The sequence below is a fragment of the Schistocerca nitens genome, chromosome 1 (genome assembly GCF_023898315.1).
Source record: "Schistocerca nitens isolate TAMUIC-IGC-003100 chromosome 1, iqSchNite1.1, whole genome shotgun sequence".
NCBI classification, from domain to species: domain Eukaryota; kingdom Metazoa; phylum Arthropoda; class Insecta; order Orthoptera; family Acrididae; genus Schistocerca; species Schistocerca nitens.
The window spans coordinates 971,936,026-971,961,460 of NC_064614.1; positions in this window are offsets into that span (position 1 = coordinate 971,936,026).

Below are 25,435 nucleotides of genomic sequence, written 5' to 3' on the forward strand. Positions count from 1 at the left end.
GTTATATTCAAGACACTAATATATAATTTTTTTTGCAACTGGGACAACGAGGGGTAAGTAATGCAATGTATCTTCTGAAAGCGAGTTGGTTTATTCATGATTTCAATACACCATATTATTCCCCCACTCTTCTGGCTACAGGCCCCTACTTTTCACGACAATCTCTGTTCAATGCGATGGCCTTACGCCACCTGACTGGGAAGGCATAGTACTATTCTACTGGTTGACGTCGGATCGAACTACTTTCTGCATCAGTAACGTCCGCATCATCAGCCTCATAACCCGCAAACAACTCTTCACTGATCGTCCTTCGCTGTCCTTTATGGTGTTCTGTCAGGCGGCGAGGAACCTAGCAGGTTTACACCTTCAAGTACCCCAAGTGGTGGACGAGTGTGTCAGCACTGCCAGAGACACCCAGTTGAGCAGTGAGGTGTTTGTGATCCGTTGAGCACCTCAAATGAGAGTGTCCACACGTTCCAACATTGCAGGAGTCACAGCTGTGTGCGGCCGACCTGCACTCTTGAGATCGGACAGCTTTGCGCGACCTTGTTGTCATCACTACAGACGCCTCGCCCACGGCTCACCGTGGTGATTCTGTCACTTCTCCGTAGACCTTTTGTAAGAGCGTATGAATACCTGCGATGCTCTGGTTTTCCGCCAAAAGGAACTCAATGATAGTGCTGTGCCTGGAATGCACCCCCGCTACAGACGCCATTGTTAAGACTCCATATAGAGCCGCCAACTATCGGACACTCATGAAACTATAGGAGGCTGAATCGGGCACATTCCAAAATGTCCCAGAAGAAATTCAGCATTTTTATACCGAAATTTCCTGAGAAAAAATGTGTTGCGTTGTTTATTGAACGCCCTTTGTACTTTTACATGGAACAGAAAAAAGGAACAGGACATCGTATCTTTTTCTCTGAATATGAGTCCGTGATTCACTGCAGTGATATACCAGGATTGTTAGAGTGGGTCCGTCTGAAGTGTCAGTGGAGACTTTTTATTGACTCTTCGCAGTCAAGGTCAAAAGTTGTGCTACTCCACAATGGAAATCTTCTTCGGTGTATTCCTGTTTCCCATTCCATTCACATGAAATAAACTCTGGAAGTGTTAAGTATTTGCTGCAGTTCATTAACTACAAAGACCATGAGTGGTTTCTGCGTGCTGCCTTTGAGATGATAAGCCGGTTACTGGGCTTGCAGATGGACTACACCAAAATACCCTTGTTTCATGTGCGAATGGATCAATTTGCAAAGAACAACATGAAATGCAACTTATGATGGATTAATAAAAACGTAAGTGTAAGCATAAATTTCTGTCCTCCTTTCCAAGAAAATGTGACGTGAGGGCGAGAAACTGATAACACATTCGTTCTCAGTATGACAAAACGTTACTCAATTTTCGGTATTTCATTTCTGAATCTAATTCCTTGTGCATCACCTGATCTAATTTAACTACATTCCACTACCGTCTTTTTAAACTGTTGTTTTTGTTCATGTTACAATATTTTTTCAAGGAACTAACCATTCATCCTCATTTCCAAGTCCTTTCTTGACCCTCACTGAATTACAGTGTCATCAGCGCATCTAGAAGTTTTAATTTATACTCCCTCAACTTTGGTTCGTTTTTTCTCTAAGACTACAAATGAAATGAACGTACATTTGTCTTCCTATTCCCACACTTCTCTGGAACCCCTTCCCCAAAGTCGGCTTCTATCATTTTTCTTACTCTTCCGTACATAATACGTGTCACTAATATTCAACGATGACTTATTAAACTGGTAGTTCGCTAATATTGATATGTGCCTTATTGGGAATAGGAATAATTTCGACTTTCTGACATGTCTTGCATGCTAGGTATGTTTGTTAAAAACGTTATAAACATCATTTATTAGAAACAAGATTTTACTTCCTAACATGATTTCCATTCGACACAATGCATTTGGGTTCATCGGTATTTACTTATGTCCTTGTCAGGTCTTTATCAGCACTGTGCTCACTTGCAACACAGAAAATTAACTCACTGGCAGCAACTTTTCAAGAATAACAGAAAGAGTAAAGTTGCTAGAACCTCATTTCGTGGAATTTCGTCATCATAGCAGGCTGTATGTGAGCCGGTATAAGCTTACCACTTCGGCTGTAAATTAATATGTCAACATTCGAATAATATCATGCAATTATTCGTTCAGGATATTACTCTCTTACAAATAATGAAACATAATGACAGTATCTAAGTCCCGAAATGTACTCTAACGACCACGCTATCGACTGGACTTTAAAACAAATCTAATCCCTAATCCTAAATGTACTCTCCACCAGCTTTCCCACATAGAAAACAGTTTCCGCTTTGCTAGATGCATTTCAGCTTCGTGAGCCCATTGTGTTTACTCCAGCTCTATTTCCAAGTTGTACCTGCGGTTTCATATGTTTCGTCTAGAATTATAACAACGGAGCGTATTTGTATTTGATGTACTGCTTTGTGACAAGTCCTTTCTCGAGTGTTTACCAGAATTAAAACAGTAAACTCTGCACCCCGGTTTCTTGATTGGGAGAACCTCTCTCAGCATACCATGGAGCCGTTATTAAGAGATTTGTACCGTCTCATCAGGCTCACGAAACATAATTGGATAGACTTCTATCATGCCGGCACTTATTTCATCGACCGTCTCTCCATAAGGAACTTCAATTGAGCGTCTAGTATGAGCCAAAATTGCAGCGGTGGTATCTTGCGTTTAAATTAATGTATTTGGTAATAAACGATTTTGAATTTATGTGATTATTGTCCATATACACGGAAGCTCCAAAGAAACTGGTATAGTCATGCGTATTTAAACACAAAGATATGTAAGCAGTCAGAATATGGGGCATCGACCGGCAACGCCTATACAAGATAACAAGTGTCTGGCGCAGCTGATACATTGGTTACTGCTGCTACAATGGCATGTTATCAAGATTTAAGTGAGTTTGCACGTGGCGTTATAGTCGGCGCAAGAGCAATGGGACACAGCATCTCCGAAGTAGCGATGACGCGGGGATTTTCCCGTGCGACCATTTCACAAATGTACAGTGAATATCAGGCATCCGGTAAAACATCAAATCTCTGACATCGCTGCGGCTGAGAAAGATCCTGCAAGAACGGGACCAACAACGACTGAAGAGTGGTTCCACGTGACAGAAGTGCAGCCCTTCCGTAAATTGCTGCAGATTTCAATGCTGGGCCATCAACAGGTGTAAACGTGCAAACTATTCAACGAAACATAATCGATATCGGATTTCGGAGCCGAATGCCCACTCTTTTACCTTTGATGATGGACGACACAAAGCTTTACGCCTTGTCTGGGCCCGTCAATATCGACATTGGACTGTTGACTGGATACATGCTGTCTCCGACGGCGAGTCTCGTTTCTAATTGTATAGAACGGATGGACGTGTACGGTTATGGAGACAACCTCGTGAATCAATGGGCGCTGCATGTTAGCAGAGAACTGTTCAAGCTGGTGGGGGCTCTGTAATGGTGTGGGGCGTGTGCAGCTGGAGTGATATGGGACCCCTGGTACGTTTAGATACGACTCTGACAGTTGACACGTACGTAAGCATCCTGTCTAATCACCTGCATCCATTCATGTGCATAGTGCATTCCGACGGACTCGGGCAATTCCAGCAGGAATTATGGGCAGCCCTGCAACATTCATGGTGTCAATTCTCTCCAGCAGTTCTTCAAACATTAGTCGAGTCCATGCCAAGTAGTGCTGCGGCACTTCTGCCTGCTCGCGGGGGCTGAACACGATATTAGGTAGGTGTATCAATTTCTTTAGCTCTTCATTGTATGTCCCCCATTCTGATTTCGTGTTTGTTATGCAGTCCACATTTTTTACGAAAAAATTTTCCATTGGACGCTAGGCTTATTCAAGAATTTCTTTCTAACATGAGCCGGCCGTGGTGGCCCAGCGGTTCTAGGCGCTTCAGTCCGGAACCGCGTCACTGCTATGGTCGCAGGTTCGAATTCTGCCTCCGGCATGGATGTGCGTGATGTTCTTAGGTTAGTTAGGTTTAAGCAGGTCTAAGTTCTAGGAGACTGATGACCTCAGATGTTAAGTCCCATAGTGCTCAGAGCCATTTGAACCATTTGTCTAACATGAGATGCCGCCAGTCAATCTAATAAACGTGGAGTCTGTCAGAAAATCTTTATTTCGCCGTTAGTTCAGACGAGATAGAAGGTCGAACAATATGTGCCCGAACCACAGGCTACATTCAGCGAATTGCTATATAGTTACAGGAATTCTTTTTTAGATGAAAATTGTTATATTTCTTGCTGGTCTATTCAGTCGTTGCCTTCAAACGTTTTAAAAGCAAGACATCATTAAGCGAATCCGTTACTTGATTGATGATTGTCATTGCTTACTATTTAATTGGGTAATTGTATATTATTTAGGACTTAATATGTAGTAGTTAAATATTAGGCTAGCTTTGGAGCTTGCCGTACTGAATTCTTGCATTCGTTGTTGAAGTTTACCTGCACTAACCAAATAGTGCGCCGTTTCACTAATACGGAGGTGAGTGATACATCTCCAGTAGGACATATTCCTTCTCCTGTTTCCCAGTTTAAGGATCAGAAGTCTTCACCCTAAGACTTCTGAGAAAACCTTTCGGTAACGTGGGATCTACTTCAGTTTTGAACGTCTCAGTACCCTCAAGATGTTTAATGAAAATTGTAGTAGTGGCGTGTATTTTTCAGTATTCTAGCATAGTCTGCCGTGTTTCTCAAGGACTGTTTGTATGATTTTTTTGAAACTCAGCAGAAAGATTTTCTCAGTGTCTATGAATCTCACAGGACATAGTTGATATTCATCGTCCAGCTTAACAAATTCGATCGCGGCTTGCAAACGGTCCACTGTGCTATGTGGACTTTCACTACCAGCTTTTTTCTTTGCTTGATGAATAACTAATATTTTCTCTTTGTGATTCTTGGTTATTTTTGAGAGTATCTCCTACATTTGGAGAGGCAGCTTATAGATATTTTCCTTTCTGTCGTCTATATCCTTTCTTGTGTAGCAGAATATTTACAGCATTGTTCCGGTTTTGGAGCATTCTCTTCCTCCGCAGACATTTTATAAACAATTTTGAAAGTTTTGCTTTGAGCACTCATGGTAAACTAAACATCGTTTTCCAAACGAAGCTTCCGATTAGTCTTTTACCAAACGTTTAATAAGCGGGGTTTATTTCCAGCAGTATTCGAGGAGACTTGAGAGAGCAATGGAGCATGCATGTTGGGAACTGCCAGGAGAGACGGGAGAAAGAAGGCAAGACAGGGAACAGACTAGGACGTAAAGTATAATTGTGACTGTAATTAAAACGATATGATGAGTGATGTTTTATCTCCCAGCCGCACTTGGTGGCCACTCCCTGGAAGCAAACAAAAGAACTTATCCGATCTAAAAATTGACACGTCGCTGCGATTTAAATCAAGTCAGCCCAGTCACAACAGCGGAAACATCGGCTTCGTGCCAATTTCCAAGGCCCTGTGATTAACTAGCAGACTAAGGGACGTGGATAGGGGTTACAACTAGAATTTAAACAGAGGTGGTAACAACAATGATCAACAATGAAATATATCCTGATAATAGGAAGTGTCAAATATTAACCAAGAGCAGTCGTTACTGAAGTTTTCACAATGCAGAGAAACATAGGTACAGAGACCTTAACCAGAAGCTATTGCTATCTACATAAAAGATAAAACTTTGTTTAAACGAAAATAGTGCTGTGCTTGGAAGAGAATGAATTAATAGATCCTGTCATGATAGAGCGAGTACTAATTCCAAGAGATACCGATTGAAATGCAATTTGAGCGGTTGTGGCGATTTCTTACATGTTGATGTTGGACTACAAACGTTCACGTCAGTATACGTCTTCAAGCGAGCTTCCCACCCCAAAACTTAGGACCGCTGCCAACTACAGGAGGAGTGGAGGCTATGTGCTGTAACGTAGGTAACTCAGCACGTGTTTTACTAAGAGAGTTTTTACATTCGGCCTGTTGAAACAGTTGATCCTTCGGCGTTCTAACAGGAGATGATAATTCATCTTCAACATAGTTTTCCTGTGATGCCTCAATGTATTTTGAAGACGTGCCCTCGTTTGGAATCACTTATCAACAATTCTCAAAATGAATGCAAATGAAATCTGATTCCGGATTTCAGCTCCTTAATACTTCAGAAGCCTGTTTATTGTGGTTTCCTTGGTCTTGGAATTTGTTATTAAAGGCGTTAATTTACAACTGAAATTTAAGAACTCTAGAAATACACCCCATTTATTTTTCTCAGCCGAAAACAATGCTCTGAATGCGAAACGTTATATACGTATTAATTGAAGTCTCCTGACTGAGTTCGCCGACTTTCCGTCTCTTCCCGACAGATAGCGTAGCTGCAGTACTGTTTTAAAAGGGAGTCTGAAGGTGATTGAGATTCTCACTGCAGAGAAAGAAACTGTGGGGAATATTCACAAACGCTTGTGCAAGTCCATGAAGCATCTCCTGTCGACAGAAGTACAGTTAGTCGCTGGGCATAGAGGGTGAGGCCATCAGGAGGCGGTTTGGTGGAGCTCCACGATTTGTAGCGGTCGGGGAGACCATCCACGACTGTAACACCTGACATGTTGCACCGAGCTGATGTCATTTACGAGGACGGACGCATTACGACTCGGCAGTTGGCGCTGCATCTGTCACTCGGCAAAGCAAAGCACTGACTCCGCCACCAGGACAAGAATTGGTACTGACAGGACAAACACGCCCTTGTTTCGCGTTGGAGGAAGACCGTAGAACGGGATGGCGATTGGTTCAAATGGTTCAAATGGCTCTGAGCACTATGGACTTAACATCTGTGGTCATCAGTCCCCTGGAACTTAGAACGACTTAAACCTAACTAACCTAAGAACATCACACACATTCATGCCCGATGCAGGATTCGAACCTGCGACCGTAGCGGTCGCTCGGTTCCAGTCTGAAGCCCTAGAACCGCTCGGCCACATCAACCGGCGTGATGGCGATTACTTGGAAAACCGGGTGTGTAGATGAAACACCATTCTTTCGTGTGTGTAATTCTCATTATGCTGAGAAAAGAATTGTTGAAGAAAAGAATTCGGTGCATTACTTTCTGGGCAACCCTCGTAAAAATAGCAGCTCTAAAACTAATTGCCCCAAGGATTGATCATTAAGAAAAGATCCTGACTCTGTAAGTAGCTTAATGGATTATTAAATATTAAGTGTTTCTCTGTCTTTGTTGTGGCGTTGCGAGTCCCGGTGCATGGCGAGCCAGTGGAAGGTGGTCGTGCTGCAGCCTGCAAGTTCCTTCTTGTCAGGCGGACGGAACGTAGGGGGACCAACGAAGAGTTTTGTCAGATTCCAAGAGAAAAGCAAAGAGCGCAACGAGGGCCTAATGGAAGGTAAATAAGATGCAAATGTCTTGTGGCTAGGGCCTCCCGTCGGGTAGACGGTTCGCTCGGTGCAAGTCTTTCCATATGACGCCACTTCGGCTACTTGCGTGTCGATGGGGATGAAATGATGATGATTAGGACAACACAACACCCAGTCCCTGAGCGGCGAAAATCGCCGACCCAGCCAGGAATCGAACCGGGGCACTTAGGATTACATGCTGTCGCGCTGACCACTCAGCTGCCGGGGGCGGACTAATGGAAGGTAATGGATAATAACGCAATACAAACAGCACTGTCACGGCTGTGTGTAAGTGTATCTCTCAATCCATGAAGAAGTCGAGAAATAGGAGTTCATCCGTCAGTGCAAATCAAATGGCTGGTGCCTACGATGTTGATTATTCTGTTAAGCATCGTTACTAGATGCCAATGAACTTTTTCGTTTTAATGGAATAATATGAAAGAATTTTTAAACAGCGTGCGTAAATTAACAAAAAAATGGGTCCGAGCAGTATGGGACTTAACTTCTGAGGTCATCAGTCCCCTCGAACTTAGAACTACACTACTGGCGATTAAAATTGCCACACCACGAAGATGACGTGCTACAGACACGAAATTTAACCGACAGGAAGAAGACGCTGCGATATGAAAATGATTAGCTTTTCATAGCATTCACACAAGGTTGGCGCCAGTGGCGACACCTACAACGTGCTAACATGAGAGAAGTTTCCAACCGATTTCTCATACACAAACAGCAGTTGACCGGCGTTGCCTGGTGAAACGTTGTTGTGACGCCTCGTGTAAGGAGGAGAAATGCGCACCATCACGTTTCCGACTTTGATAAAGGTCGGATTGTAGCCTATCGCGATTGCGGTTTATCGTATCGCGACATTGCTGCTTGCGTTGGTCGAGATCCAATGACTGTTAGCAGAATATGGAATCGGTGGGTTCAGGAGGGTAATACGGAACGCCGTGCTAGATCGCAATAGCCTCGTATAACTTGCAGTCGAGATGGTAGGCATCTTATCCGCATGGCTGTGACAGATCGTGCAGCAACGTCACGATTCCAGAGTCAACCGATGGGGACGTTTGCAAGACAACAACCATATGCACTAACAGTTCTACGACGTTTGCAGCAGCCTGGACTGTCAGCTCGGAGACCATGGCTGCGGTTACCCTTGACGCTGCATCACGGACAGGAGTGCCTGCGATGGTGTACTCAAAGACGAAACTGGGTGCACGAATGGCAAAACGTCATTTTTTCGGATGAATTCAGGTTCTGTTTACAGCATCATGATGGTTGCATCCGTGTTTCGTGACATCGCAGTGAACGCACACTGGAAGCGTGTATTCGTCATCGCCACACTGGTGTATCTCCCTGCGTGATGGTATGGGGTGCCATTGGTTACACGTCTCTGTCACTTCTTGTTCGCATTGACGGCACTTTGAACAGTGGACGTTATATTTCAGATGTGTTACGACCCGTGGCTCTATCCTTCATTCGATCCCTGCAATACCCTGCATTTCAGCAGGATAATACACGACCGCATGTTGCAGGTCCTGTACGGGCCTATCTGGATACAGAAAATGCTAGACTGCTGTCCTGGCCAGCACATTCTCCAGATCTCTCACCAATTGAAAACGTCTGGTCAAAGGCGACCGAGCAACTGGCTCGTCACAATACGCCATTCACTACCCGTGATGAACTGTGGTATCCTGTTGAAGCTGCATGGGCTGCTGTATCTGTACACGCCATCCAAGCTCTGTTTGACCCAATGCCTAGGCGTATTAATGCCCTTATTATGGCCAGAGGTGTTGGTTCTGGGTACTGATTTCTCAGCATCTATGCACGCAAATTGTGTGAAAATGTAATAACATGTCAGTTCTAGAATAATATATTTGTCCAATGGTTCAAATGGCTCTGAGCACTATGGGACTTAACATCTATGGTCATCAGTCCCCTAGAACTTAGAACTACTTAAACCTAACTAACCTAAGGACATCACACAACACCCAGTCATCACGAGGCAGGGAAAATCCCTGACCCCGCCGGGCGTCGAACCCGGGAACCCGGGCGCGGGAAGCGAGAACGCTACCGCACGTTATTTGTCCAATGAATACTCGTTTATCATCTGCATTTCTTCTTGGTGTAGCAATTTTAATGGCCAGTAGTGTAATTACTAGGTGGCAATGAGTGAAAGTGCTGGAGTATGTTGCGAGAGCACTCCCAGTCGTGCGCAGAAAGCTGGACGTCACGTGATGTAAGTTCAGCGTGTTTGTAGAGCCAGTTGGGGTTGGCCCCGCAACACGAGGCAGTTCAAGGAAATGGACAAGATCATGTCAATCAGCGAGCGCGCTCTATAGTGTCAACCGCAACTGCGTTGGGTGGGGGGCCGGGGGTCCTTGAGTCCGAAGACCAGTACGTTGTGTTCCGTAGACTCCCGCAGATCGGCGGCACCATTCGTGATATGGGAACGTGTAATGTCCCAATACAACTTGTCGGGCATGATAACTTTAGTGGTCCGGGTTTCCCCAGCGACCATCCAGCATTGTCAACCGCGCTAGTGCAGTAATGGAACGCCCTACCACAAAAACTGCGTATCAGCCTTGTGACCAGCAAGGGAGCGAGTTGAAAAGTATTCATTTCCGTCGCAATCAGTTACCGTATTAAGAACCATGTATCGCACTCTTTAATTCCAGGGGACCATGATAAATCGAAGTACCTTCAGTAATTACTTGGTTCAAATGGCTCTGAGCACTATGGGACTCAACTGCTGAGGTCATTAGTCCCCTAGAACTTAGAACTAGGTAAACCTAACTAACCTAAGGACATCACACACATCCATGCCCGAAGCAGGATTCGAACCTGCGACCGTAGCGGTCTCGCGGTTCCAGACTGCAGCGCCAGAACCGCGCGGCCACTTCGGCCGGCTCAGTAATTACTGTCTTTGATTTGAAGTGTATTTCTGTTATTGTGTGTTTTTTTTTCAATTACCTTATGAGCTGTACTGTAGCAGTTCTATCTATGCATGGTGCAAATTTCATCGAGCAAAGTTACTTAACAGTGACAAAACATGCGAAGGTTACTTTTTTCCTTAAGTATTGCACACCAGTGCATTTTAATTAATGTGACAACGCTGCTGACAAATCACCAGAAACGCACTATGCGGCAACACTCGTCCATAGGAAACTGAAGATGGTTAAATCCTCGCATGAGAAATGCACATCCGAATTCAAGTAAGGTATTTATAATGACTCCATAATTTTATCACTCTCGGTTAGTTAGTTATTTCCGAATGGCTCAATAATTTTACCGCTCGCTGTTATTTATTTCCGACCATCTTTTCGGAAAATATTTGTGTAGCTTCGAAAGGAAGTGAAAAGCAGACGATAAACAGCGAAGATTAGAGTAGAAAGTTTTGATATGTGGTGCTATGGGGGAACACTGAAAATTGGATGGGTGCATCGAGTAATTGATACGGGATAAAATAAGAGAAAAAAAAGAAATTTGGGGCTCAGCTAGACTAAAAGACAGGGGCAGTTGACTGGACACGTACTGAGTCATCAAGCAATCGCCAGTTTGGTAATAGAATGAAGTTTGGGATGCGGAGGAGAGGGGGGGGGCGTAGATGCTAGAGTACAATAATTAGATTTAAAATAAAACATAAGATTTAGGTTTTTTATTATTTTTATTTTTGGCTTTGGACAGCAAAGGCCAGACAACCAACAGCAATTACAAAAGTGCCATGTTAACATAATTTCAATGCCCACAGTGAAACAAGTAAAAGAATTCTGTGTACAAACCTAAGTTCTTAACGTAAAAACACTAAAAGGCGCGCCGGCGTCAGTGGCCGGGCGGTTCCAGGCGCTTGAGTCTGGAACCGCGTGACCACTACGGTCGCAGCTTCGAATCCTGCCTCGGGCATGGATGTGTGTGATGTCCTTAGGTTAGTTAGGTTTAAGTAGTTCTAAGTTCTAGGGGACTGATGACCTCAGATGTTAAGTCCCATTGTGCTCAGAGACATTTGAACTAAAAGGCGCACACCAGACAGCCTGCAGTAGGTGCAACAGCACAAAGTTAACATTCGTTTCATTTTCACAACAGAACAATAAGTGTTTGAAATAAGACATAAGCTCGTTATATAAATTTAAAATGCGCTACATTTGGACCGAAGTTTCGAACCGTACCGGTTCCAGAGGAGAATGACATCCAGAGCAAGCGGTAACGGAAATCTGGACAACGGCGTCGTTTAGAAAGATGAGTTCTTAATGCAGAGTCCCAGTTCTCGAACCAGGCTGGTTCCATGGGAAGACAAGATCCACACAACTTATAGGTCAAAGCTGGATAAAAGTGTGCTTGAAATAGACCGCGAGTTAATAAGACCTATGTATGTCGAATTGATTAAATAAAGCAGTTACACTAGTTGGAAGGGGGGAAGCAGCTCGCAATCAGTTTTTTTTTTTTTTTTTTTTTTTTTTGTTTTAGACCGCCTGCGAGGGCAAATACTTGGTACACACCAATATGACGTGGTTTAGATCCGCACCGCCGTTGTTTCCTGATCACAATGCCCAGAAGTGATTATATTCATCCGGTATAGGTGGGCAAGGTAACACCTGTGTCCCGTCATTATGCAGATGAATGAGGTCACATGACTTGTGCTAACTTTCATCGAGATGAACCCTGGCCGAGAGCAGATGTCCGGTTGAATGGCCGCCCTTGTAGTGCACGGATACCTACCATTTACAACTGCAGTCACGATAAGTAGTTTTCTTGACCGTAGACCTAAATTCCGTATAAGGGATTGGAGTTGGGCGGAACTATCCTTCCGTAATGCCCCCCTTACCGAGGCGGCCAACAATTTCATTATAGAGAATTCCTTGATGCCCTTTTACACAAAAGAGGCGGACGTCAACACCCAATGTTCGCGCGTCTATTATGGCTTGCGGGACATCCAAGACATATGTGTTACTCTGTTTATCGAAAGCCGGATGCTGTAGTTTCAGAAGCACCCTTTGGGAGTGCGTGAGGGTCAATATGAGCCGGAAACGCTGTGTAGCATAGTAAATAACCTCCTATCCGCCATAACTCCGCCGTGTAGGTAGAAGATTCAGGCGGCAGTGTAAACATTTGTTATTCTCACTATTTACTCTGGTGGGCCTTAACAAGCCTGGATCTAAGGGTCGGGTGGGGGGGGGGGGGGGGGGGGAACAAACCGGGGTATCTGTCCCGGGTGGCAATTTCAGGGGGCACCAAATTCATATTCTTAAAGAAAAAAAATCTTGTTTCAAACAGCGTCTAGCATCCAGCATCCCTGTTGGTTTTTGAACATTTTTTAATACATTCTAAGTTGATTTCTGAACGAATCCTGATTTTTTAATGCGTGCATAGTCTACGAGATGTCTCTGGCAGGGGAATCCCCGTCGCATCTAGACATAAAAAACTTTCCGGCGGACAAAACGGGACGAGACTATACGAACTGAACCGAATAAACCTGAATGGGTTGTGAATCGCTGTTGCCGGCCGCTGTGGTCGAACGGTTCTAGACATTTCAGTCCGGAACCATGCCGCTGCTACGGTCGCAGGTTCAAATCCTGCCACGGACATGGATGTGTGTGATGTCCTTAGGTTAGTTAGGTTTAAGTCGTTCTAAGTCTAGGGTACTGATGACCTCCCGTGTTAAGTCCCATAGTGCTTAGAGCCATTTGAACCGTTCAGTCGTTGTTTCCTTTTTCGTATGTGGCTGACTGTGTGTACGAATGATCAGCTTTGTTATAATTACTAGCGGAATCCATAGAATCAGGCCAACAGAGTGGAAGTAAACTGTTAACAGGAATAACAGGTAAGAAAGATTACACATTATCTTCTCCGTGTATCCAAGAAAATGAAATTTTGACAGAAAATTATCGGCAAATCACTACACTACTAACAGCAGTCGCTTAAGTTCTGTTCTCGGAACAGTGTGTAAATCGCGTTGCACGAACAGGTAATAATAACGCCTAACCGGAGAATAAACGTGGGATAACTAAACAGATAATAATGGCAGGGTTAGCGAAGTTCACAGGAGAATAAGTTTTAACAATGGCAAGCATAGTTACAGAGTTGTTGATGACAAGACTGTTTGTTAGAACGAGGAAGGAAAATAAACGGGAACATCACACAAATTATTTGGAAAAATATGACGATTCCAAATTTCGTACTGACACGACTGTACTTTTCAGTCTCATGCTTGAGAAATTGCAGCATATGAACGTAATGTGTCTCGCTTATTTGACGTGTTACAATTTTTACAATATGAAAAAGGCCTATTTCGTTTTATCTAGCACGCAGTGACAAAATCGACGTAATCAAATCGAGGTACCACACCGCTCTTGGGTACTATCCGTATTAAGAACTTTTTCAGTATTAGAAAACGACGTTTTGATTTTTCACGTAGCAAAACGTTTGACGAACTTTGATGAGGTAATGGATTATTTCGCAGAAAGGAAAGCACGCAATGTAAAGCTGTAGCAAGACTAGAGAGAAAAGGAATGCTGGGACCTAAGGATTGAAGAACTATGTACTGTCTTGTTTGTCTCCTGTCTTTACTAGTTTTATGTTTCCTACACTGAATTGTATGTCACACAAAAGAGACAGTTATTGGCTAATAGGCAATAAAGAGTCAAAAATTTTTTACAGAGTTCCTATTTGCCTGGTCACAAATAATCCGACCCAATATTAATTGTGAAATTTTTTAAGGTTGTAGTATGTCAAATCCGACGAATGGGAGTGGCAGAGGTGCCACAGGAAATTTTAATTACCGCTGTCCTCAATAAAGGTTTGATGGCTTCCATTACAAAATATACACGTTTGAATTCCACAGAGGAAATACAGTGACGTGCGATGGAAGAATACTGTGTGAAGAGGCGTGGCACTGCACTTTGTCACACTTAAAACGAAATAACATGTCTTACATTTCCTCAAACATGTAAATTTTATATATCAAACTCTTTGGAAAGATGTGCTCTACAAAATCTACGTATTTTTGAAAAACCGATTTTTTAAAATTTTAAACATGCTATTTCAAACTCTCGAGTCAGGGGATGGGTAGGGGGGAGGGGGGGGGTTTGGTTTTTGCTCCGGTTCGGAAATATCGTAGATCCGGGGCTGGGACTTAGTTTGCGATGAAAGAAAAAAATGGAATTTCGCATGACGCTCTAGAGCCCTAAAAATAAAACAATAAGCTCACTGGATGATTAGTGTAATAGTTCAGGTACAGTCTCCATATATGTATGGTTGTGGGTTCGAATGTGGTCAGGGGCTTTAAAATTGTTAAATACATGTCGAAATGACTTTGATATTTATTTTCATTCAATTAATTAATCTAAATGTAATTTTTATCGCTTTTCTTTTGACATGTCATATTAATCACCGTATTAACTATTTCATTTGCTCTTATTTTGTCTTCGAGTCATTAGTTTTGATTTGGAATATATGTGCATGTGATTTTCATTGTTATTGGTTTGAAAAACAAGAAACAAGAATCTCTTTATATTGACTGTGTAATGGTGTTACAAATGTATCTTTTGTTACAAGATGTACATCTTTTGGGTGGTAATCGTCATAAAAACATTTGAAATATAATTTTTTATAGTACTATGCACAAAATAACGCAGATGAAAATGGTTCAAATGGCTCTGAGCACCATGGAGCGTAACAAAAAACATGGCTCTGAGCGCTATGGGACTCAACATCTGAGGTCATGAGTCCCCTAGAACTTATAACTACTTAAACCTAACTAACCTAACGACACCACACACATCCATGTCCGAGGCAGGATTAGAACTTGCGACCATAGCGGTCGCGCGGTTCCAGACTGAAGAGCCTAGAACCGCTCGACCTCTCCGGCCGGCTAACGCAGATGACCATTCCAGCACAAAGGGGATTATAAGTAAAACTAAATTCAAGCAAAATTAAGAAAAATAACGAATACAATAATACGGATGAAAATATAAGGTGGTAAAATGGAAGGTACTAAATAAGAATATTTAAAATCACACCAACAAATATTGCAACTGAAAAAAGAATTATAGAACAAAAAGGCAGCAAATGAAAAAGTATATATGATGATTAATATGTCACATCGTTATCGAAATTTAAAACAAATGCATTAAAACCAAATAACTGAATACAAATAATGACCAAAGACTTTCCAAAAGTACCTGACAAGATTCGAAACCACCTCTCCTTGTACGGTGCTCGTTCCCCTAATTCTATTCTCCGACGGTCAGATTTTCGTATAATGAATTACCTGTCTCGCAGTATTGCCTTCGTTTCGTTCTCAGCTCACGTTTTCGATGCCGAGAAGTCTGTGTTGAGGCTTGTGTCATCGCCTAATTCAGTCTGAGCGGTCACCGGTCGAGGAGCTTCTCGGGATTAGAGATTACATGCCCCTTGGCGCATTGAGACGACGGATAAGTGTAGTGACGCAAGCCGGCGGATAGGCGTCGCAGACGAGTGCCAGGCCCGGCGGCTTCGACTTCTGGCGTCGCCTTTAATGGAGCGCAGCCGCCCCTGTGGAGCGCTAGACGTGAAGTTCAAGGACGGTCCGGCGCGCCGCGCCGTGCCACGTAGGAACGACTCCCTCTCGCGCCGCTACTGTGCAATTACTGTGCCGTCAGCCGGTAGTCAATAGGCTGCGGTCGCGGTCGCTCTACCTACATCGCTGGCGTTACACCGCGACCGCCCCGGGGCATCGCCGCCGTCTCCTCCCAAACGGGCCAATCCAACACCTCCTCCTTCATAAAGTTTAATGGCTGTACTTTCTCAGGAGAGCAGGTCCCTACTTACAGTGCCCTCTTCTCATTTCGCTTCTTTTTATTGTACCTTATTTACATTCATCCCTTGTAGCTGGAACTTACAGCTACTCGTCTCTCTACGAAGGCTGCGGTGACTTCGCCAGCTTTTTTTTCCCCAGAAGTAAAGAGCCGTAAAACTGCATGATTAATTTAAAATTCAAAATTCTGACATTTTTATTGCAGTCTCCTGTTGCATCTGTCTTTAGCATAATTCCTGGTTTCGGTCACATACTTACCATCTTCAGATCTGTTAAAACAAGTAAAAGACCTTCTAAGTTTGACCCTACGTAACTAATCTGAAGCACATTTACAACTAATATAACAGTGTGACGATACCCTCTGTTACTGCAGAACAACCCTTCAGTCAGTTTTATGTGTTGTATGCAGCCTCCGTAAGTTGCTAGTGTACACACATTTCAAAGTGAGGAATTATTAAGGGGCTCCGGAACGCCCTATACTTGCAATGTTAAAATAACGCTTATAAATTACATCTTTCCTCACAAAGTATTTGAGGTAGGAAGTTGAACTTTTTACAGATTATTTATTGGAATATGGGCTACAACTTAACACAGGGATTTTACAGAATTTTTGTTCAGTTATTAAAGATGATTTTTTTCAATTGTAATGAAAATTCACAACATTTTTTTGCAATTTTTTATTTATATATTCAAAAATATACAGTTTTTTGGAAAAAGGCTGTGTTAAATTATGCAGAAGGTACTGTGTAACATTTACTGAAAGTTTGAAACAAATATGTTTGGAAGATCCTTAGAAAACATGTAATTAGTATGAGAAAATAAAAGTTTTGGGAATCGAGCGACAAAGATTGGATTAACTTTTTAGTGCATTCCAGGTCCATAGGATAGATTATCTTCATCCTCTGCAAACTCCTCCTCCAGCTTCCTCTTGTTCCTCCTCCTGTTTACTCTTGCTTGTATTTCTAGACTCTTTACAGCCCTGTCTGCAGCCCGAAGGCGTTCCTTGTCTAAAGCAAGCATCGCTCGTACCGTGTTAGAACCTATCTTCATTCCCATATTTCTAAATACCTTTGGCTTTCCAACATTTCTCCTTTTCTTAAAAGCCTTCAGAGGATTTCTAATAACTTTACTTTTACTCATTATTATACTTCAACAAAACAGAGACTCAAGAAACAGAATTAATTACGAATATTTTCGAGATAACGACAGAGTAAATAAACATGAAACAATCGACAATCACACCAGCGATATATATTGAACCATCACAGGTTAGCCACAACATATATTTTATCTCACATCACTAAAATGTAGCTGATGAACACGGACAATAATAACACCATTTGACAGCAGTTTAACAGCGCCACAGTGGGTTACGCCCATGTAGAACACATTTCAAAAAAAATTTAAAAATAGTTGTAGTCTTCGGAATTGAATAAATTATATATCTATTAAAAGGTAATAGTCTGCAGATTCAGAAAACGCAAAAAAGTAAAAATTGAACTTTTCATGATTTTGAGCCTTTCCGGAGCCCCTTAAGTGTGGAAAAGCGTGTTCGGAAATGTCGTCCTCTGTATTTGGTACATCAAGGTGAGAAAGTCGCTGTGTTAAAACGAAACAGTTACAAAGGTACAAAGGTATGGTCGTTGTATAAAACTAATACTATAATGATAGGAAATTCTGCAGTTTACATCTCAAACATATTGTCTTCGGTCTTGCATATTAGTGTCCTTTTGCGAGTATTTCACCAGACGTCTCGGGAACACGTGCACCATACAACTCAACCAGCCCAGCTTGCCCACACTCCATTTAGAAGCAAGACAGCAAAATTCATTCGGCATAACGAAATTATAAAGAAAATAATCGAAGGAAAGATACAGGTAATAAAATCAAACCACCCTTACTACAAAGTGTAACCAGCATAATGAGTAGAAATGGTGGGTAACTTTCATTTCACATATTAAGTCTACATATTTACTTCTGTGAAAGAGAAATAACGTACACAACAAAAATATTTCATTCCACAGATAAAATAAATAGGATTTATAAGCTAAACACTCACCACTGTTCCTTGCAGAGTCAGCTTTAGCACGGTAAATATACCAGAAGACACAGTGGACAAACTCACAGGCCTCCCGTGACATTGTCGTAATGCAGTTCCCCAGATGTTGCGTAGCAACAGCCTATAATAGTCTGAATATTCACAGCATGGAGAAGAAAATAGTGCGTAAAGAGTTCCAGTCAAATAGCACATTCCTCCAACTCAATAAACAAGATACATACTGATACAGAAATAGGTAATGTAATTCAAAATTTCAGGTAACATGTTTTATATCAAAGAAAGAAAATCTGATATTAACGACCATGTTATTTCATCTACATCTACATACATACTCCGCAATCCACCATACGGTGCGTGGCGGAGGGTACCTCGTACCACAACTAGCATCTTCTCTCCCTGTTCCACTACCAAACAGAACGAGGGGAAAGTGACTACCTATATGCCTCTGTACGAGCCCTAATCTCTCTTATCTTATCTTTATGGTCTTTCCACGAAATGTAAGTTGGCGGCAGTAAAATTGTACTGCAGTCAGCCTCAAATGCTGGTTCTCTAAATTTCCTCAGTAGTGATTCACGAAAAGAACGCCTCCTTTCCTTCAGAGACTCCCACCCGAGTTCCTGAAGCATTTCCGTAACACTCGCGTGATGACCAAACCTACCAGTAACAAATCTAGCAGCCCGCCTCTGAATTGCTTCTATGTCCTCCCTCAATCCGACCTGATAGGGATCCAACACGCTCGAGCGGTACTCAAGAATAGGTCGTATTAGTGTTTTATAAGCGGTCTCTTTTACAGATGAACCACGTCTTCCCAAAATTCTACCAATGAACCGAAGACGACTATCCGCCTTCCCCACAACTGCCATTACATGCTTGTCCCACTTCATATCGCTCTGCAGTGTTACGCCCAAATATTTAATCGACGTGACTGTGTCAAGCGCTAAACTACTAATGGAGTATTCAAACAATACGGGATTCTTTTTCCTATTCATCTGCATTAATTTACATTTATCTATATTTAGAGTTAGCTGCCATTCTTTACACCAATCACAAATCCTGTCCAAGTCATCTTGTATCCTCCTACAGTCACTCAACGACGACACCTTCCCGTACACCACAGCATCATCAGCAAACAGACGCACATTGCTATCCACCCTATCCAAAAGATCATTTATGTATATAGAAAACAAAAGCGGACCTACCACACTTCCCTGGTGCACTCCAGATGATACCCTCACCTCCAATGAAAACTCACCATCGAGTACAACGTACTGCAGTTCAACAGGCTCTTAGACCAAGGTTTCACCAGAAGCACACAAATTCAAAACGTCGACATAAGTATGTAGTATCTGATCTAGGAGATCAGTTCCCAGTTCCGGGAAATTAAATTTTTCTGACAAAAGATGATTCTTTGAAATACGTCCGTACAGTAATACCAAATTTTGACAGTCTGAGTGACGTTTGAAAAGAAATAGGTGCCACGAAATTTCTTAGTCTGACATGGAACCAATTCATGTAGGCAGCAACTGAAATTTCGCTACCGATTGTATGCAGAGGAGGTACAGCGTTTAACGACTACTATCACAGAAAACTGTGCTACGCAATAATTGTGTATTATAGCCCTACTGACAGTGTGATACTTTAATTTTTGTCACTATGTTGCTGAGAAACTCATTCAGGGCGTATAAACTGATATCGTTTCACTACATTTGGTCCATTCTCATTCTAAAATGTCGCATTAAAAAAATCAAATCCGTATTGGTTACCTGCACTATTTTTATATCACGAAATGAATGAAATAGTGAGTTCTTTCGTCTCGTAAGGCTCTTGTTACTATATATTTATATGAATTCGATACATTTTACACTCCAAGAACTTTGTACAAACACAAAACGTATACATATAAATGTCGCAATCAGAGGGATACCCATATTAATTTAAGGATGACTTAAAGAAGTCATTTAGGGAAACATGTTATAGCTAAAAAAATGTTAACATGAAATCAGTTGGTACTGGGCGCAAATACTAAGAGAAAATACAACACATTTCGGAATTTCAACACTGAATCTCTCCGTGGTCCACAACGCTGCGTTCGCAGCATCTGCCGTAGGAGTTTGCTGAGAGTCTTCGTAGCTCTCCCGCGTTTTCTAAGGGTTTTCCTGCTCTACAGAAATTTTCGGCTCCAGGATTAATATCTAATTACGGGCTGAATCGTAGTATAGTATTGACCTTTATGGCAGTTGGAAAGGCGCCAAATGTGTTGCCATTCTGCATCTACTAGTTTCTGTGAGCATGTAAGTAGGCTGTTTAGGTTTTTTTATTGGTAACGCCACGTAGCGCTCTGTATGAAAATCACTGGCTGTGCTGTGTGCAGTCTGTGGCTGGTTTGCATTGTTGTTGGCTATTGTAGTGTTGGGCAGCTGGAAGTTAACAGCGCGTAGCGTTGCGCAGTTGGAGGTGAGCCGCCAGCATTGATGGATGTGGGGAGAGAAATGGCGGAGTTTTGAAATTTGTAAGACTGGATGTCATGAACTGCTATATACATTATGACTTTTGAACACTATTGAGGTAAATACATTGTTTGTTCTCTATCAAAATCTTTCATCAGTAGTTAGTGCCTTCCGTAGTTTGAATCTTTTATTTAGCTGGCAGTAGTGGTGCTCGCTGTATTGCAGTAGTTCGAGTAACGAAGATTTTTGTGAGGTAAGTGATTTGTGAAAGGTATAGGTTAATGTTAGTCAGGGCCATTCTCTTGTAGGCATTATTGAAAGTCAGATTGCGTTGCGCTAAAAAAATATTGTGTGTCAGTTTAAGCACAGTCATGTGTAATTTTTCTAAGGGGACGTTTCAAGCAAACAGTGCATTCAAAGGGCATTGGAGTGGTGTTTATCTTAGCGCCAGATACACTGGCCCCCTTTGCCAACAAGTCCACCTTTTCATTGTAACTGAGACACCTACGTGAGCTGGCACATGTGTAAAGGAGATTACCCCAACTTTTGTTCTGTTCTGCATTTTTTGTCCTAAGATTTACAGAACGTGGAAGTTTCTGTCCCTCTTCGGGTTCTCGATGGACTGCAGCAGACCTAGAAAGGTTTTCCTAATATGTCTGTGAAAGTGCAGAGGACAGGAAGAGATCGGAAGATATTAGAATACGCAACTTAATGTGGCCGTGGCAGCTACTGAGAGATAGAGGGACTTGCACAGCACAAATAGGAATGAAAGAAAATATCAAATCGGTAACTCGAGGCAGAAGAAGGAAAGCGAAAACTTTGCCTAACGAAAAATTAACCGTGCAGGTCATGATTTCGTTCCCACAAAATTATGTTAAGTAGACCATAACACTTTGAAATTTTCTCTGATAATTATATTAACGAAGGTATTGCGTGAATGACATAGACTGAGAGATATCTGCGTTCATGAAGGGAAAGTGTTATGCTACCCGACAGAAGCTTTGACATATGACGAGACCAGAACCGTTACCGTGACATCACGCTTCCAGCGGCACAAGGAACGCAACGACAAGCGTCGATATATTCACGAGTCGATAATCGCCGAGAAAACACTGAAGAATGTATGTAGCATTCAACCGTTATTTCGAATCTACTATGAACATGAGTATTTCTAAGTTATACAAACAATATGAATGAATTGTATACCTGTCATTGAATTTTCATAGAATAATCGATTTTTCGTGTCGCGCTTTAAACGGACATATATTGAAGTATTGTAGAATAAATTAACCGCAGAAGTATTTTTATTCGATTAGCTGCCGTGTCTTTCCGACTGCTCTTATTTTCGTAAGTAGGTGGCACAGGCTGGGATGTGACAGTTCAGCTTACTGGACTGATTCCATCGCATTCTGTACTACACATTACAGCTGATGTGAGGTTGGCGATAAGTTTTTTTTCCCCTCAAGTTCCGTAAGCGATAGTAACTGGGCCGTGGAACGAGTCACTACATAGTAATTAAAGATACGAAAAGTAGAAAACTGTAAAGCCGCAAAAGTTGATAACTGCAAAATGGTATATAAAGTACGATTTTACAGTACAAGGATCTAATAACTTCTGTGCAAAATGAAAGAAGCGTACAACAAGAAAATGGATAGAATGTGGAATTTATCACTAAAATTTTACTCCTAAGCTGGTAGCCTATCGTAAATGAAATATGAAGCAGAGTACACACCTCTTTGTATAATGTTCATGGGTATGTTATGCAAATGCAAACCGTTTCCCTACGATTCCAAATTGTTTTGTTGGCCGTTGTGCACTGACTGAATGCTGTAGTTACTATTTAATGAGTTAATGCTACTAACCATCAATACCATGAGAAGGCATAGGCTCAGGGGTGGCAATTTCGAGGTGCTTGAACTTTGGGGAATTGACGCCACAGATGTTCCTGAGCGCTCTTTTCAGGGGATAATAGTGTTACCGTGAATGCCCACATTACCCTCCAAATTCCATAAGACACAACGAAATGTGAAAGTAAATGCAAATCAATTACACATGTTTTCGGTGGGAAAGACACAGATTATAATATGAGAAACGCGTTTTCAAATGACTTACTGCCCTTTGGCTTTGGCCTCTGAACCTCCGATCGACGTTACTTTAACGAGTTCTTGACGTTTGCCAGCAGTAGAAGCTGGCATTGACAGTGGATCACCGTCCACCGCTAGTGTCGCAGTGGAATCGAGACCGCGTCTGGAGATTATACACTGTCCAGTCACATTAACGTGACCACCTGTCAACCGCCTGAATAACCACCTTTTGCAGTGTGGATCGCTGCGAAACGTGCAGGAAGAAATTCAGTGAGGTTCTGGATGGTACCAATAGGAATGGGGACGGGGTGTGGGTATGGCGGCTCCAGTGCTGTGGCCAACTGCACCAGTTTTCTCGACTGGAGAACGGTGGCGCAAGCAGCCCGATCGAAGTAGCAGTGCAGATTCTCGATTAAGTTTAAATCCGGGGAGTTTGGTGACCTATGGAGTACACGAAACACATATTGGTGCTTTTCGAACCAATGCATCTACATTGCTAACTGTGTGACACGTTGCATTGTCCTGCTGTCAGATGCCTTCGTGACAAGGAAAACCTAACGGCATGTGGGGGTGGACACGGTCCCCAAGGATAGATACATATTTGTGTTGATCCATTGCGCCTTCCAGAATGACGAGACCACCCAGGAAATGTCACGAAGATATTCCCAAGACCATACGCTCCCTCCCACGCTCTGGAATCTTCAGACGATTGTCCCAGGGTATTTACTTTTAGACGTTTCACACCCCATACGCCAATGGCCATCTGCGCGATTGAGCGTAAAAGGTTATTCATCTGAAAACATCGCTTGCTGCAGCAACGTACTCCCAACGGTTGTTGAGGAGACACTGCAGGCAGCCCCTTGGTTCACGAGGGCCGTCAGTTGTTTAACAGTTCCACGTCTGTTCACCCGGGCCCATCTCCGCGGCGGTCGTTCACGTCTGTCATCCATGACCAGTGTTCACCACTGTTGCACTGACGCTGGGTTTGGATAGTCATACTAGAACCAAACCGGCACACGAATAGTTTCGAAAATGCTATCACCCTTCCCCCGAAAACCAATTATCAAGCCGTTTTGAACGGATTTACCTGCTCCGAAGGGTCGGGTCCCTTGTCCCCCCCTCCTCCTCCTCCTCCTCCTCCTCCTCCTCACCCGGCCGCCCAGTTTGCTTTCGAAGTTCCGAACGTGACATCAGTATGGAAGATATTACAACAAACAAGGGCAGGCCTCCTGCTCATTAGAAAGGTTACGCGTATCTTAAACAGAGGGAATCTAAAGAAGGTGTTGTTACATGGATGTGCTTACCCAGAAAAGCGGATCATTGCAAGGGAAAGCTGCTTTCGAGGAACGGAGAAGTGTTGAACGTATTAGAACATCTCTGTGGACCACCTGACGATGCAGCTCTGAAAGTGAGAAAGCAAGTGGAAAGGGCGGAGAGAAGGTCTCGAGAAGAAACTACACAGTTATCGGAGATATACGCGGATGAAATGGGAAATCTACATAATACAGTTTGTGACTTTGTTACAGTGATGCCTAATTCAGAATCTATGAAGAGAACCAACAACAGCCTAAGAGCTCTTATGAAATTGATCTTCATGAAGATCTATTAAAAATGGGAGATGGCAGTAGTTTTCTTCTGGAAGACGATCGATTAGAGGCGAGAATAATGATTTTTAGTGGAAGCAAAGGAAAAGAAATTTTTAAAAAATGTGCCCATTTTTTTATGGATGGAACATTTAAGAGATGCAGCAAGCAGTTTCTACAGACCTTCACCATACACGTAGACTTAGGAGGCCCGATTAAAGAAACAAACATTCTTCCTATTGTATTTGCACTGCTCCCTAATAAGAAGAAAGGCACAAATGTTCGTCTGCTTCGTCTGATAAAACAGGCAGTCTCTGAGTGGTGTCCTAAACAAGTAAAGGTGGACTTTGAGGCAGCTGCGATATCGACCATTCGTGAAGTTTTTCCCACAACTGAAATATATGGATTCTATTTCCATATGAAGAAGAGTTTATGGAGAAGAATTATAGTTATCGGTCTAGCTGAGGAGTACCGCTAGAACGAGGATTTAAGACTTCACGTCAGCGTGTGTGCAGCGCTGGCAGTTGTAAAACCGGAGGACGTAAGCAATGGATAGATTGAGATTCATGCAGAAGCTCCTGATAACGGAAGGTTCTCTCATTTCCTTGACTACTTTGTGGATAACTGGCTAGAGAATGAGGATATCGCAATAGAAATGTGGGACTGTTACGGGAAAAGGCACCGAACGACGAATGCTGTTGAAGGGTGGCAAAACAAAATAAATAGTATTATTGGAAACCCTCACCCTAGAATCAACTATTTGGTGGAGTGCTTGAAAAAGGAAGCAGAGCTCACAAACTGCATGTACATTAAATTGGAAATGAATCTTGAAGGTAAGAAGAGGAAGAAGAAGTAGTTGGAGCTGGACGACAGGATAGAGAGAATCGTAAAGAATTATGAAGAGACTGGCAATATTAGGCCTTGCTTGAAAGCCATTGCCCATATTCAGAAACTGGGCTAAAATACGTTAAAAATGTATTAAAAGCTATGAAGACCACTGAGTCCTCGCAGATTACTGAGATAAA